This window comes from Helianthus annuus, chromosome 14 (genome assembly GCF_002127325.2).
Source record: "Helianthus annuus cultivar XRQ/B chromosome 14, HanXRQr2.0-SUNRISE, whole genome shotgun sequence".
NCBI lineage: Eukaryota > Viridiplantae > Streptophyta > Magnoliopsida > Asterales > Asteraceae > Helianthus > Helianthus annuus.
The window spans coordinates 136,844,309-136,860,060 of record NC_035446.2 but is presented as its reverse complement, the minus strand read 5'-3'; the positions used below and the strand labels follow the sequence as shown (position 1 = coordinate 136,860,060).

Here is a 15,752-nt window from a genome sequence, read left to right as displayed (position 1 = left end):
GTTGTGGGATATGGATCATGAACGATATTTGAACTTATAACTATTTTGGAGTTTACACTACTATGCTTCCGCTACTTAAACAATGTTTGGTTTTGAAACATCAATCATGTCATGATGAACTACCTTAATTACTTTTATTATTATTAAATGCTATGTTTGATATGATTGATGGCTTGATCCTGGTCATGTCACGCCTCCAAGCGGTGGTACTCCGCGTGTGGGATTTTGGGGGTGTGACAGCCACACACAGAACTGGACTCGGTTACAAACAGCCGAGATCACCCTATTCGGTTGGGCTGTAGGTTAACATGTGTGTTTGTGCCGCACCATTATATAGGGGTATGATGGGCCGACTGGACTATTGGGTTGACTTGTATACAATAAACATAAGCTGTTAGTATTTGGTAACATGTAATCGCGTCTAGTAATAATTGGGTCTTGTGTACATATGCATAAACCTCAGAAAATTGTAGCGTGAACTGGTGTTGTGAACGTGCTATAATTCAGATACTTGTTATGACATGCGCGATGAAATGTGCTTGATTAATTATTGCTTGAATATTACGTGTAACTAGATACGCGAATTGTGAATTCATGAAATTGACTGACTCTGTTAACTACGATAGGATTTGATTAATCAACTGTAAAACAGGCATTTAGTCTAACTGAGCAAACCGAAGGTGAGTTCATTACTTTTGAGCATGTGTCTCGGTGGTTGGGACACTCAGTGGGTATCCCGGGGAGGGATAAGTCTTTTTGGGTAAAACTGGGATGTTGGATAATATTCTCACCCTATCATTATTAGGTCCCATCTTTTGTTACCGGGGAGGTAACGGGGTATTAGTTGGTAGCGCTACTTAGGTTTGGCACCCTCACGCCGTACCGGGGAGGACGGTTGTGAACTAATAACCCAGTCGGGCCCAGTGCTTTGATAGGAGCACTTGGGAACGGGCAAATCATATATCAGGAGTCGTCTTGTTCTGTATCAAGATATTATCAACATTACTTTCGGAATTAAATTCAATGGATTAACTAAACACTAGGTCACTAACGTTTTTGTAAAACAATGAACTCACCAGCGTTGTCCGATACACTTGTTGCATGCTCGCAGGTCATTAGATATCTTGGATTTGGGAACTTGCTGTCTGGAGTAGCTGGAGTGGTCATGGGTCGACTGGAGGGGTTCACGTGATTGATTATTGATATTATACATTGGTTTTGAACAATTTAACTTTGGTTTACTATTTGCTTCCGCTGAACATGTTGGTTTTCATTTAAACTTGTTGATGGTATTTTTCATTAATAATTGAGGATTTTATTTCGAAACTTGTGTGTGTTCAATGTAACTAGTGGCTCGTTGTTGGTACGTCACATGCCTAACAGGGACATTCCCTAGGTGGTATTTTGGGGGTGTGACAGTTTGGTATCAGAGCCACTGGTTATAGTGAACTTGGTTCTAAAAATGTTTTATAAAACCGGACTATAAATGAACTGTTCTGAAAACGAGGATACGACCATGACACTCAGCTCCAGATTGCAAGGTTCGTCTTTTCATCTGTGGTATACATTGCATGAGTAGTGTACATTGTTTATGATGTAGCGTTCAAACACACACTCGTCACTATAGCATGATTACATGGATTGCTTGCTTACTTTAAGATGCGTTGATAGAATGCCATAGTCCTTGGAATTTCAGTGATCTTATCATTTTGTTAACCTCTGTTTGACATCTGAGTTGTAGAACCATTCGACATGAGTTAGGAGGAGCTGAGATGAGCATGCAAATCACAATATTATTGTGGGTGCACACATAATAATAATGTGGGGTGCATGCGAGTCCCAGTGAGGCTTAACAAGTGAAAAAGGGGTTCCGCTCCATTATTTGATCGATGTGAAACATAACAGTGTATAGGAGTCATAGCAGTGATTGTCTCTTACTCGAACATGATCTTTTCACTCCTTTCTGAACCCTTACGAATCTCGATGCTATCGAGTATTACTTGAACACACATCTGAACGCCTAGCGAAACGTGTAGAATGTTAGGTGCTTGCACGAACGTCCTTAAGTTGGTTTATACCTTTCTCGCTTCTCTTCGTTTGATGGAACTCTATGTATTGACGTCTTAGACTCCGAAGTGTGATCACTTCTGCAACACTCTTGCAGCATACCGCGTATTACTCAATCGACTTGCTAGATCGATGGATAAAAGGGTGAGCATAGTATTTTACCGACCTCAGTAACTGGACAACCCTGATTACCGGCAACGAACACCAGCACAGTGACTCTAACCGAATCTCCAACCCTAGTCAGCGACTGATGGGAGTCAACCTTTACGAACCAATCGAGACATAAGCAATGACAACTGACTGTAGAATGGAATGTGAAACTCCCCGCACAGTGAGTAGTGCCTAAGCACGTACCATGGAATGTGAAGAGGTGGACCCTGTCGGTGAAAGATCGTAGAGCTCCGTTTCAAACAATAGCATTAGAGGCAATAGTCACGGCAACATCAATGTATTTGTAATGGTAGCCAACAGTATGGAAAATGAAGGTGCCTATGACATGGAGTGGTCGTTGTTAAATCAAACGACAACAACCAAGGGAACAACGGCTGTACTGGAAATCTTCGCAATGAGTACAACAACACGGGAAATGATGCTCATGGAGGGACATATAGGATTGGCTTGGCGACACCAGGATTATAACAACATGGTGGCCTACATGTTCTTGGTAACTAATCACTTCGTCACTATTCTGCTTAACCCTGATGCTTCTTGAAACCGAACCTGTTGTGGAATCAACTAAGGACAAGTCAAATGAAACCTTATATGTCCGTTGGGATGTAAACTCGACCTTGTGGGACAAGTGTTCGATGTCGACCTTCTTTCTGCCATCCTCGATAGTTCGATGCAGTAGTTAGTATGGATTGGTTATCTAGTAAACCAGAAAGCGTCTACGAAGGGATTACCCTACCACGTTAACAACCGTTGCTGACGTAAAGCTAAGGAAAAGAGGATCGAGGATCCACTAATCGTTCGAGATTTCTCTCGGTGTACTACCCAAGGAACTTTCGGGTTTACTTTCACGACTGTTAAGTAGAATCTCAGTTTGAACTCACGAAAGAGACGACCCTGATTACTCATACTCTCCACCGTATTGCACCAGGAGGGTCGCCAGAACTGTCAAATCAACTACCGAAACTGTTGGACAGGAGTTTTGTTGGATCTGGTTCTTCGCTTTGGGGAGCCCTGGTTATACCTGTGAAGATAAGCTCCTCTGTATGTATACTGATTATCCAGAACATAGCAAGGTGACAATCCAAAACTGTTTGCCTCGACCATTGTATTGGCAACCTGTTGACCAGTTGCGAAGGATAAGCTTCCATTCGAGGATTAACAAACGAGCAAACTATCATCAGATGGAAGTCCAAGGGGGAGGACGTTCCTAAGACGGCATATCGAACGCAATGCGGCCACTGTCAGGAGACACAGGAAGAATTATTCCATGACCTATTGGGATAAACAACACACCAGCAGCTCTAAGGACCACATGAATCGACCGTATTTATTGAGTACATCCTGAATCACTTCCAGGAAAAAGGAACACCATGGGCGGCATTTATATCCTATCTTAGAGATCCCGAGGGAGGGGCCACTACACGCGAAGTCTCGTTAGAAGTAACTTCTAGATACGAGAGGTACATACTTTTCTTGGTCACGTAGCCGACGAAGAGGGAATACACGCAGATCTCGCTAATATCCATTCTGTTAGATACTGATCGACACCAAAGATTCCTTTGGGGGGTACGGCAAACCCTTGGTTTCACAAGATACAATCGCAGATTCATCGCGAGATCTTCAAAGATTGTGCAACTCTAACATCTTTAACACAACAGTGTGTTGTGTATCCGTGGGAGACGGAACAGGAGAACGTCCCTTCAAGCTTTTGAAATTCAACACTACAATGTACTGACTATCGTCTTTACCTGAGGGCACGAACGATCTAGTGGTATATCATGACGAATCAAAGCAGAGACCCAGTTACATGCCAATGAGGCACGGGAAGGTGACAGTTTATGTAATGGATTTACAGGAAGAATTGCATGAGTCATAACCTGCGGTAGAAGCCATGGACCTTGGAATTAAGATGGAGGCATTGCTTGGACGGTACCAATTGCACCATTTAGACCGATCACAAGGGCCTCCTGTGTACCCTTGTTTTGAGAGAGCTAATTATGTGATGGTATCGCTGAACGGAACTCTTGAATGTTTACGACTGTGAAACTTGAACGTGCACGAGCTTTGCAGTTCACTATCGATTCTAATCTACCTGATCAGACCCGCTATGTTCAAACTGGAGAACAGAAGGAAGAGAATTTTCAGGTTAAGACCATGCGGGGCATGGAGGAGCAACCATTGGCAGGTCAGACGATATGCGTTACCTCATGGAACGAATGTGGGTCTCACTATACGACTACTGTAGGGAACTTGTGTTGAGCAAAGCACATCGGCCTCGATATTCTAGTCATCTGGGTTTTGATGAGAGATACTAGGATCTATAAATCGTGCATTGGTGATCGGGCATGAAGGCCCACCTAACTATGTATGCCAATGATGTTTGACTCGTGGGAAGGTCAAGGTGAAGTGTCAGCAACCAGGAACACCCCTATGGAAATGAGAACAGACTACCAGGGATTCTGTCAATCTTTGATTATCTCACGTTACCGGCACACTTTCTTGCAATCAAGGAAACTGAGGAGTCTTCACAGCTGTGAATATTTCTCTGAGAGAGGCGGCTTTTAGGCACGAGATGTCAACTCCTGTTACCTCTGATTTAGATCTATGTTTGATTTATGACAGGCAACACACAACACTCTTGGCTCACGTCTAGACATGAGCATTGGACAAACGGTCAAAGTAAATGAACCATCCTGACACTCGAAGACATGTTGCGAGCATGTGTGTGTTTGGCTTTAGTGCGAATTGGGAGGACTCTTATCGTTGGGTGAGTTCTACTGTAGCAGTTACCATCCTAGTATTCAGACAACTCCGTTTGAGGCATTGCTTGGGCGACAATGCCGATTCTCTTGTTGGACTAAGGTGGGTGACAACCTAATCACAGGTCCAGGACTTGTGCTTGAAACCTTTGAGAAGATTGTTTAAATCGGAAATCGTTGACGGTAATGCGTGACCATCAGGAAAGCTGATAAGCTTAGGAAAGACTGGGAGTTCGCTGCAGGCGAACGTGTCATGATCGAAAGCCTCACCCTGGGAGGGTGTGGTACACTTGGGAAGCGTGGCAAGCTTAACTTACGTCACGTTGAGCCATTCAAAATTTTGGAAAGAATTAGGGGCATGGCCTTTGAACTCGAGTTACTCGACGAATTGGGTAACGTGCACAATGTCATTTAAGTCTCGAATTTAAGGCAGTGTTTGTCCGATGAAATATTTGTGATACCTTTGTTAGACATGTTGCAGTGGTCAAAGAGTCTATCGAAGAGATGGACTGGGAGGTCAAGGTTTGTTAACATAGCTGAATTCCAATCGTGAGTGTTAGTTGGAACTCAAAACGTGGACCGGAGTTCACATGGAAACGCAATATTCAGATGAAGTTCTTGTATCCTCAATTGTTCAAACGGATGTTTTAACCTTGGATGTCTTTGTCGAATTTCGGGACGAAATTCCCTTTTAAGTTAGGGATGATGTGATACCCGAGAAAAAAAACCCACAGACATCCTGATCCAACACCTTGCTGTTAGGATTTGCTTATCAAATTTCGGGACGAAATTTCTTTCAAATTGGGGATGATGTGACAACCCGAACTTTCAAGGTCGATAGTGTTCCATCTTTTGATCTTTACTTCTAATTATCTTCCTCTATTATGTTAAAACGTTGTGTTCGTATAACCTTTTTAAACTGAATGGTACAATAGCTTATTAAGTAAAGTTTTGACATTTGGGTCGCATATCAACTGGGCCGCGTCTTCACACTTTAAAGCCCGACAACGTATCAGCTCACTGCATGGGTCACCCGAGCCCGCTACACATTTGTTTTAGTTTGACCTCGACCCAATGCACCACTTATTTAATTTGATCTCGGCCCGCTACACTGTGTACTGTGCATGTTAATATTGATTTCGGCCCACTTTGTTTTCTTGACATATTATTAGATGTTATACTATGACCACTGGCCCACTTTAGACTATTGATATTATATTAGGTATTACGTGAACTCACCATATCAACATACAAACCCTACCCCTCCTTAGAGTTCAACGGCAACAGGAGAAACCCCCCCCCCCCATTCGCAATATCATCTTGATCAACCAAGACTTCCGGTTAGTGAGTTTAGTTCATGTTTGTCTAATTCTCAACTACTTGATTGTGATACGTACATATTAGGATTATAAGATCTCATGCATATGTGAACGATTTGATTGATAGCTATGTTTGTTTATGATTATTTGTGGCTTGATATGAATTAACTGAATTAATTGAATTAGAGTGTTAATCGAAATTGTTTATGATGTTGGCCGAGGACATGCTTGCTAATCGTGTTTTAATATGGGATAAGAAGTTGTATGATAAAAATTTCATGGTTGTGATCAGATTAAATTGATTACATGATTTTTTTAATGATGAGAACTGCGATAAAAATCTGTTAATATTTGTATTTGTATGGTGGGCCGATAATTCATCAAACAGGGTATTTTGATATTAGGCTGGCCCTTATTAATATTTACTTGGGTTCAGCTCTTGAAGCATGATCCGATTGATTGGAGTTCGATGCTAAACATAACTGTTATGTATGAGAATTGTGTTGATGTTTGATGTTATGGTGATATGCGGATATAAGCATGATAATCAGTCGTGTTATGTATGGTCAGAATCTGTGTTAGTATGGGCGATCAATCTGAACCGAATGTGTGTTAGTCTTGTATAACCGATTTGAATATTAATGATATAGGCTGCTTGTGCATGATGTGCTAAGTCTGTAGATCACATAATATAATTCTTGATTAATGTATCGGAATAGTTGAAATCATGCAATTGAAAGTGTATGAATTAATAAGCTAAGTCTTGGGTTCTTGAAGGCTTGAACATGTATAGATGTCTAAGGAACCACATCCATGGAATTATGTAAATTGAATTTTTGAAGGTTGTTCTAGTTGATCAAAAAGGAACAAACAGAAAATAATGGGCTTCACCCGTTGGGAGCCGTACTTGGCTTTGGGTCGTTATCTGTTTGGGCCACACCCAGATCTGGACTCGGTTACAAACAGCCGAGATCACCCTGTTCGGTTGGGCTGTAGGTTAACATGTGCGTTTGGGCCGCACCATTATATAGGGGTATGATGGGCCGGCTGGACTATTGGGTTGACTTGTATACAATAAACATAAGCTGTTAATATTTGGTAACATGTAATCGTGACTAGTAATAATTGGGTCTTGTGTACATATGCTTAAACCTCTGGAAATTGTAGCGTGAACTGGTGTTGTGAACGTGCTATAATTCAGATGCTTGTTATGACATGCGCGATGAAATGTGCTTGATTAATTATTGCTTGAATATTACGTGTAACTAGATACGCGAATTGTGAATTCATGAAATTGACTGACTCTGTTAACTACGATAGGATTTGATTAATCCACTGTAAAACAAGCATTTAGTCTAACCGAGCAAACCGAAGGTGAGTTCATTACTTTTGAGCATGCGTCCCGGTGGTTGGGACAGTCAGTGGGTATCCCGGGGAGGGATAAGTCTTTTTGGGTAAAACTGGGATGTTGGATAATATTCTCACCCTATCATTCTTAAGTCCCATATTTTGTTACCGGGGAGGTAACGGGGTATTAGTTGGTAGCGTTACTTAGGTTTGGCACCCTCACGCCGTACCGGGGAGGACGGTTGTGAACTAATGACCCAGTCGGGCCTAGTGCTTTGATAGGAGCACTGGGGAACGGGCAAATCATATATCAGGAGCCGTCTTGTTCAGTATCGAGATATTATCAACATTACTTTCGGAATTAAATTCAATGGATGAACTAAACACTTGGTGACTAACGCTTTTGTAAAACAATGAACTCACCAGCGTTGTCTGATACACTTGTTGCATGCTCGCAGGTCATTAGATACCTTGGATTTGGGAACTTGCTGTCTGGAGTAGCTGGAGTGGTCATGGGTCGACTGGAGGGGTTCACGTGATTTATTATTGATATTATACATTGGTTTTGAACAGTTTAACTTTGGTTTACTATTTGCTTCCGCTGAACATGTTGGTTTTCATTTAAACTTGTTGATGGTATTTTTCATTAATAATTGAGGATTTTATTTCGAAACTTGTGTGTGTTCAATGTAATTAGTGGCTCGTTGTTGGTATGTCACATGCCTAAAAGGGACATTCCCTAGGTGGTATTTTGGGGGTGTGACATAACTCTTTTGACGACTCCGAGCTTTCAAAAGATTGTCTCGTATTTGGAGGATCTTGTCAGTCGTTTCTTGCAATAACTCAGGACCGGTAATTTGCGCATCTCCGATCTCGTGCGATACAATAGGAGATCGGCATTTTCTTCCATATAGTGCCTCAAATGGTGCCATTTGACTGCTAGAATGATAACTGTTGTTGTACGAGAATTCGACTAAAGGTAAATGCGAATCCAAATTACCATCAAAATCTATTACACACGAACGAAGCATGTCTTCAAGGGTACGAATTGTGCGTTCAGTCTGACCGTCGGTCTGGGGATGGAAAGCAATACTTAGATTAAGAGTAGTACCGAGAGCAGATTGAAACGTTTCCCAAAGGCGCGAGGTGAATCGACCATCGCGGTCAGAGATGATATCACAAGGTGTCCCATGTAGACAAATGACTTCGTCGGTGTAGATTCGTGCTAATCGTTCCACCTTAAAGTCTTCTCGTATCAGCAGGAAATGAGCAGACTTAGTAAGACGATCAACGATAACCCAAATGCTATCGTGACCTGATGGAGTTCGCGGAAGTGTCATTATGAAGTCCATAGCTATACTCTCCCATTTCCACATAGGGATCTCGGGTTGTATGAGTAAGCCAGAGGGTCTTTGTTGCTCAGCCTTGACTTTCGAGCAAGTCAGGCACTTCGAAACATAGATGGTGATATCCTTCTTCATTCCAGGCCACCAATACCGAAGACGAAGGTCATGGTACATCTTGTCGGCACCGGGATTAATGGAATACCAGGACTTGTGGGCTCCAGTCAGCAATATCTCAAAGTTATTGCGACTTGGAATCCAGATGCAACTTAGTCTATGATTGTGGGTTTGTGTTGAGGTGATTTCCATCAAAGTTTTGGGTTCAAAAACCCATTTTATTTTTGTTTATACATGGTAATCGGATGATGAAAACAAGCACAAGTCATTATCTTCCATATGATGAACTTGTGACTTGTGAAGTGTGAACAAATGGAAGCCTTGGCTTTCAAAACTAAGTTCCACTCCTTCATTTGAACCTTGTGTATGAACACTCTTGTGACTTACGAGAAATAAAGTACCTTAGCCCCATATAGCCCTCCCCACTTAGTTCATTCTTTCCATGATGTGTGGGCACACCCGGGTTGTAGTGTACTTGGTCACTTGAGCTTTGTTAGAATAGATTTATTTCTTGTTATTCATGACCCTCCGAAACATCTTTAAGATGGTTTGTGTAGTGGTGAATCATATAATGAGGTTTTAACCTCCATGCTTGACATACATGATACTACATGATATTCTTGATTGGACTTACTTTAGACTATTATTATTATGCCCATATAAATATATAAACTATATAAAACGTTGTTGAATTTGTGATGATAATCAAGTTATGATTATTCATCATAAACCTAGGCTAACATATCTAAGATTCTAAGATACTTGTTATGATTCCAATGGGAAATTTGGGACCCATGAAACCACTTAATATGGTGTAATAAACGAGCTCTTAGGACTAGATATTATTTTCGTGTACATACTTTTGATACTTTAAAATTCCAAGTCCGAATCTTCCATTCTTATTCCATAAACTTACACACCTTGTTTCCCATGTAGGGTGACTTGGTGATTCAACCTCAACAAACAACTCTTCACGGGATTATCAAGTTTGAAGCTTGCAAAATCGTGAGTACACTTGACCCATTTTCGTTTTACACATTTTTTGGGGCAACATGTTAGCTCATTAAAATCACAACACTTAAACTTTATCTTTGTGCACAAACAATTCGATACATGCATGCATACGTTATACTTGATACATCTATCTAGGTTAGTTCGTTTTGTGATTCAACTTGTCATTAACTTCGATCAAGCCTACCTTAACATGTATAGCGCTATAGGAGTAACGCACCGCCTGTGAACGTTGGGTTATGTTAAGAATCTTTTACTTGCATGAACTTTGGTTTGACGTGTTTATCACATGCTAGATTTACGTTAATCTTGAATACCTTAGTTTGCCATGTGGATTCGTTTAATTATTTTCATACTTATGCTATATACTTAAACTTGTGTACTCGCCAATAATTTTTTGTGTTGAACTATACTTTCTAACATGTTGCAGATTGATGATGTTGATTATGATGAAAACTAGTAGGGACGACACTAGAAACGCATCTTTGAATGACTAGAGTTATTTACTTTATTTGTTGAACTTGTCGTATTTGCTTTCCAATGTTGTACTTTGATTTTTCATGATGTAATTGACGATTTATGTTATGAAATGAAATTTGGTTTTGAATTAAAGTCACATAATGTTATGAAGTTTTTGAGCAATATATTTCATCTCACTTTGATGTTTCCGCCATCAGTTGGGGTGTGACACTTCTCCTCAAAGATTCTCAAAAATTAGGTTACGTTCATTGTTACTGTAGCCACTTCACCGACTTTACTTGTTAAAATCATTATGTTTAAAATTACACTACATGGAAACGGAGCTTTAGCCGCGACACTTGTCATCGCTAAAGTTGGCAAAAGTCCCCGCAAAAGCCTCTGCTACGATATAACGTCGTCCGTTGGATCTCACTCTTGATAAACGGTCAGGGTTAATCAACAAATGTGGAAGCGAATCATGCATTTTTTATTGCCGCTATTGACATCACCCTTATTTCTCCAGTTTCTTGTAGGGTTAGAGTTCTACTCAAATATGTGTCCTAATGTCACTCTTTATTTATTTATTTTATTTTTTTCAGTATTGATGTTCGAACTAAATTAATTCAGTTTATCACAGTAAAGAAAAAAATAATTATGTTTGATCTGTTCGAATTAAACTTTTATATGATATTATATTATATTTACTAAAATAACAAAATCATCTAAACAACGTCACTTAATACACACCAAAAAAAGAACAACATCAAATGATGAGCCAGCTTTGATAAAATATACTCTTGGGCTTTGACCACTTTGTATGAAATATCGTTGAAGGTGTGGTGTATTTGGTAACGCTGAAACATAATAAATCTTATAATCTACTTACAACGTACGATTGTTTGTTGGTCCTAGGATGAACTCGCAGGGGCAAGTAAGTAAACTTGATACAGATATTTTAGAAATGATTGATCTTTATCAACAATGTTCTAATATCATATATGAACTTGAAGTCTAGATCGATTTAATGTTTGTTATTATTTACCATCTTTGTCTAACATGGATGCATAAGCTTGCTCTGTATAATCTAATGTTTAGTATTAATTATTGTATAGTACATCAACACAATATAAATGAAACATTAACTAGTTATTTTCCGTCCACGCGTTGCGGCGGGACCTAATGACTACAAAAGGCGTGTCAGCAACGACAAACAGATACCGAATATCAAAACATAAATAAAATGATGTGGTAAGGATATTCACTCCGTCATAAAAAACGATTTTAAATAACGTAATATATAATAATAGGACCCACGCGTCCTACACGTTGTAAATTCGGTTGTTTTCAGTTCAGTTATTACGGTGTTAACACGTTAAAATATGGATGAGCTCGGTACCGGTAACGGCAGCGAAAGTACCGATTCGGAAAATCATTCGACATTGGGTACCGACACCGAAAATGCTCGGTACAATACGGTATGATATTTGAAGGTAAAAAATCAATAAATACAGGTATGGTGCTAAACCGGTGTCGAACCGAAAGTAACGACTCTGAAAACGCCAAAAGGTGGGTACCAAATTGGTACCGAAAATGATTTGGTATAGTAAATTTGGTACCGATACGATACCGGTTCGTTTACAGGATTTGATACGATTTGCTCATCAATATTCTAAATATCCAAGTTAATTTTACATGCTATAATTCATTCATTACAGAAAAAGACAAAAAAGAAAGCAAAATAAGTTGTTGTGTATATAAAACCTCATTCAAACGAAATACAGTTTACTTACTGTGTGTATGAAAAATTGAAAAGTAATCTAAACGGTGCAATTACTTGCATTGATGCGTTGCTACAGGATTTGATGAGCTCGGTACCAACCGGTACCGAAAATACCGTTACCGAAATCCCCAAAAGTGGGTACCGGTACCGAATATACCTAGTATGGTACGGTTCGGTACCGGTCGGTACTGGTACGACACCGGTATTTGAGGGAAAAAACCGGTGAATACCTGTGCAGAACCGGTACCGAAAATACACCGGTTTGGTAAATTTGAGACCGGTACCTATACCCGATACCATTTGCTCATCTCTTAATTATGTTACTATTCGTTATATTCTAATTTTAAATAATTCTAATTCTAATTTTAATTTTAATTTAATAATAATTAAGTACTGTTCATTCAGTTTAAAATTTATCATATATAAATTAAAAGTAAAATCTCATGATAAAAATCTTTGAAAAAAATTACTATCTAATTATTAATTATTAAAACGTAATATAATTTACTTGTATACAAAAGTCAAAAGTTGCATGCCCACCCACCCTTTTTCATTTTTCTCCAATTGTTTAATTATAGTCTATTTTTTATAGGCATGTCATTTGTGAACAATCCAATTTTGCACTCAATCATTTGCTTGCATGATCACTTCAAAACCGGCAATTTCTTAACCAAAAAACATTCAAAAGAAAACCAATTTGTATCTAACCTTTCAACTCCAATTCCCACGATCCCCTATAAAGCTAGCCAGAGATTTAACCTCTTAAAAATCCAAGACCATGGTGGTGCGGCCGGAGCGGCACCGGAGAGGTTTAATAAGAGGCATACCGGTGGTTGGTGGATGAGATGAGGTCTGTGGCTATGAAACTGCATAGCAAAGATCAATACAAGGAAAAAAGTATTCTTATTATTTTATATTTTTCATATTTCTATCCGTTCCAACCCGTAAACCAAACCGTGAAACCAGTTTTTTTAAAGTAAAACCAAACCCTATTAATCCTTAGGCCGCCAAACAGGCCGATTTAGCTCGGTTTGTACGATTGGGTCAGTTTCATTTTGTTTATAGATTTGATCTTCATAAATCATTAGGATTTCATAAAAGATTTTGGCCGTTTTCATAAACTGTTGGCTTGCAGTTGGCGAGTTTAGAAACATTGGATTGGAAAGGGCACTGTTGGCTTGCAGTTGGTGAGTTTAGAAACATTGGATTGGAAAGGGCAGAAAAAAAAAATCTGACAAAAGATTTGAACTGGTTCAATGAACAAGGTCATGTGATCCCTGAACCTTTGTCACCTGGGCTGGGACTGCTCTCTTTATGTTGAAGAACTCTCAAAGAATGACCCACAAGCTTTTATTTTTCACTTTTATAATAGAGTTAAATGTCATTTTAGTCTATATGGTTTGCGTCATTTATTTTGTCAGTTTAGTCCAAAGATTTCATTCTTTGCATGTGGGTTAAAAAAGGTTTCACCATTGCCATTTTAGTCCACTGGATTAACTTAATCCATTTTTTTAACCAGAAGGGCAATTCGGTCATTTTATATGTAGTTCCGTTAACTAGAAGGGCAATCCGGTCATTTTATATGTAATTTTGTTAACTAGAAGGACTATTCGGCCATATAAAATGACGAATTGCCCTTCTCGTTAACAGAAAAAATGGATGAAGTTAATCCAGTGGACTAAAATGGCAACGGTGAAACATTTTGGACCCACAGACGAAAAATGAAACCTTTGGACTAAACTAGCAAAATGGCCCAAACAACAGGGACTAAAATTGCATTTGACTCTTTATAATACATACTTTGCGAGCACCGCAGGTGGTCGAATGATTGGCAAAAAGGTTAGATAACTTCGATTATAGTTTGCGGTTCTAATAAACCGTCAAGACCACCGGTCTAACCTAAGCAAGTAGAACGAATTGGCTAGTCTAAAATATATACAGTCCAGTTTTAATGGTTTGTCAGTTTAAGGTTCAAAACTGGTCGGAACCAAACACATAAGCCAAACTGGCTAAATAACATTTTTTGTTTATTTTATTTGAGTTAATTGCCATTTTAGTCCCCGAGGTTTGTCTAAATTTGTCATTTTAGTTCAAATAGTTTTTTTTTTCCTCTGCGTCCCTGACTTTTCCCTTTTATTGCCATTTTGATCGCATACCCTAACTTCATCCAAAAACCCCATTTTTAACCAGGGGTATTTTGGAGATTTTCATTTTAAATCTTTTTAATTGTCATTTTGATCCAATTCTAAAAAATCCCAAAATTTCTAAAAAATAAAAAAAAATTCTAAAAAATCATAAAAATCATAAAAATAAAAAAAAATGTAAAAATCAAAAAAATTTTAAAAAATCCAAAAAATAAAAAAAATCTAAAAAATAAAAAAAATCATAAAAATAAAAAAAAATCTAAAAATAAAAAAAAATTCTAAAAGTCAAAAAAATTCTAAAAAATCAAAAAAAAAAATCTAAAAAATCATAAAAATTCTAAAAATAAAAAAATTCTAAAATATCCAAAAAATTCTAAAAAATCAAAAAAATTGTAAAAAATCAAAAAAAAATCTAAAAACTTAAACAAACATATTTTAAAGTTTCAAATTCAAAAAATGACGATATATTCCTCGTCCAGACGAATGTATTTTCCAGTTTTATCTATTTTGTTGAGTGAATGAGTGGTCATGATGAGATAGAACCACTAACTAACGAACATGCATGTTATATTTAGTTTATAAAATTCACATTTCATGATATTTATATTTAGTAAATTATATTAATCGATACAAAACTAAAAATGAAAATATTATTGTAATAATTAGTTTTGCTATGAACACATATATAAAAAGGCCAAAAGGGTGATAATTAATGTGGAAATGTAAGAATGTTTGTGAAAGATGTTAACTTAAAATGAAATTTGTTTTTTTAAATGGATAAATGGTTCTATCTCATCATGACCACTCATTCACTCAACAAAATAGATAAAACTTGAAAATATATTCGTTCGGACAAGGAATATAACGTCATTTTTTGAATTTGAAACTTTAAAATATGTTTGTTTGAGTTTTTAGATTTTCTTTTTTTTTAGAATTTTTTTGATTTTTTAGAATTTGTTTGGTTTTTAAGATTTTTTAGAAATTTTTGATTTTTTTAGAAAATTTTTGATTTTTTATAATTTTTTTATTTTTTAGAATTGGATCAAAATGGCAATTGAAAAAAATTAAAATGAAAATCCCCAAAATACCCCTGGTTAAAAATGGGGTTTTTGGATGGAGTTAGGGTATGTGATCAAAATGGCAACAAAAGAGAAAAGTCAGGGACCTAGAGGCGAAAAAAAAAACTATTTGGACTAAAATGAAAAATTTGGACAAACCTCAGCGACTAAAATGGC

General features: G+C 38.0%; 1 pseudogene; it reads left to right on the top strand.

The window, feature by feature from the left end:
- The first annotated feature begins 4,129 nt into the window (after nt 1-4,129).
- LOC110907429 overlaps nt 4,130-15,752 on the top strand; it is a 55,195-nt pseudogene continuing 43,572 nt past the window's right edge.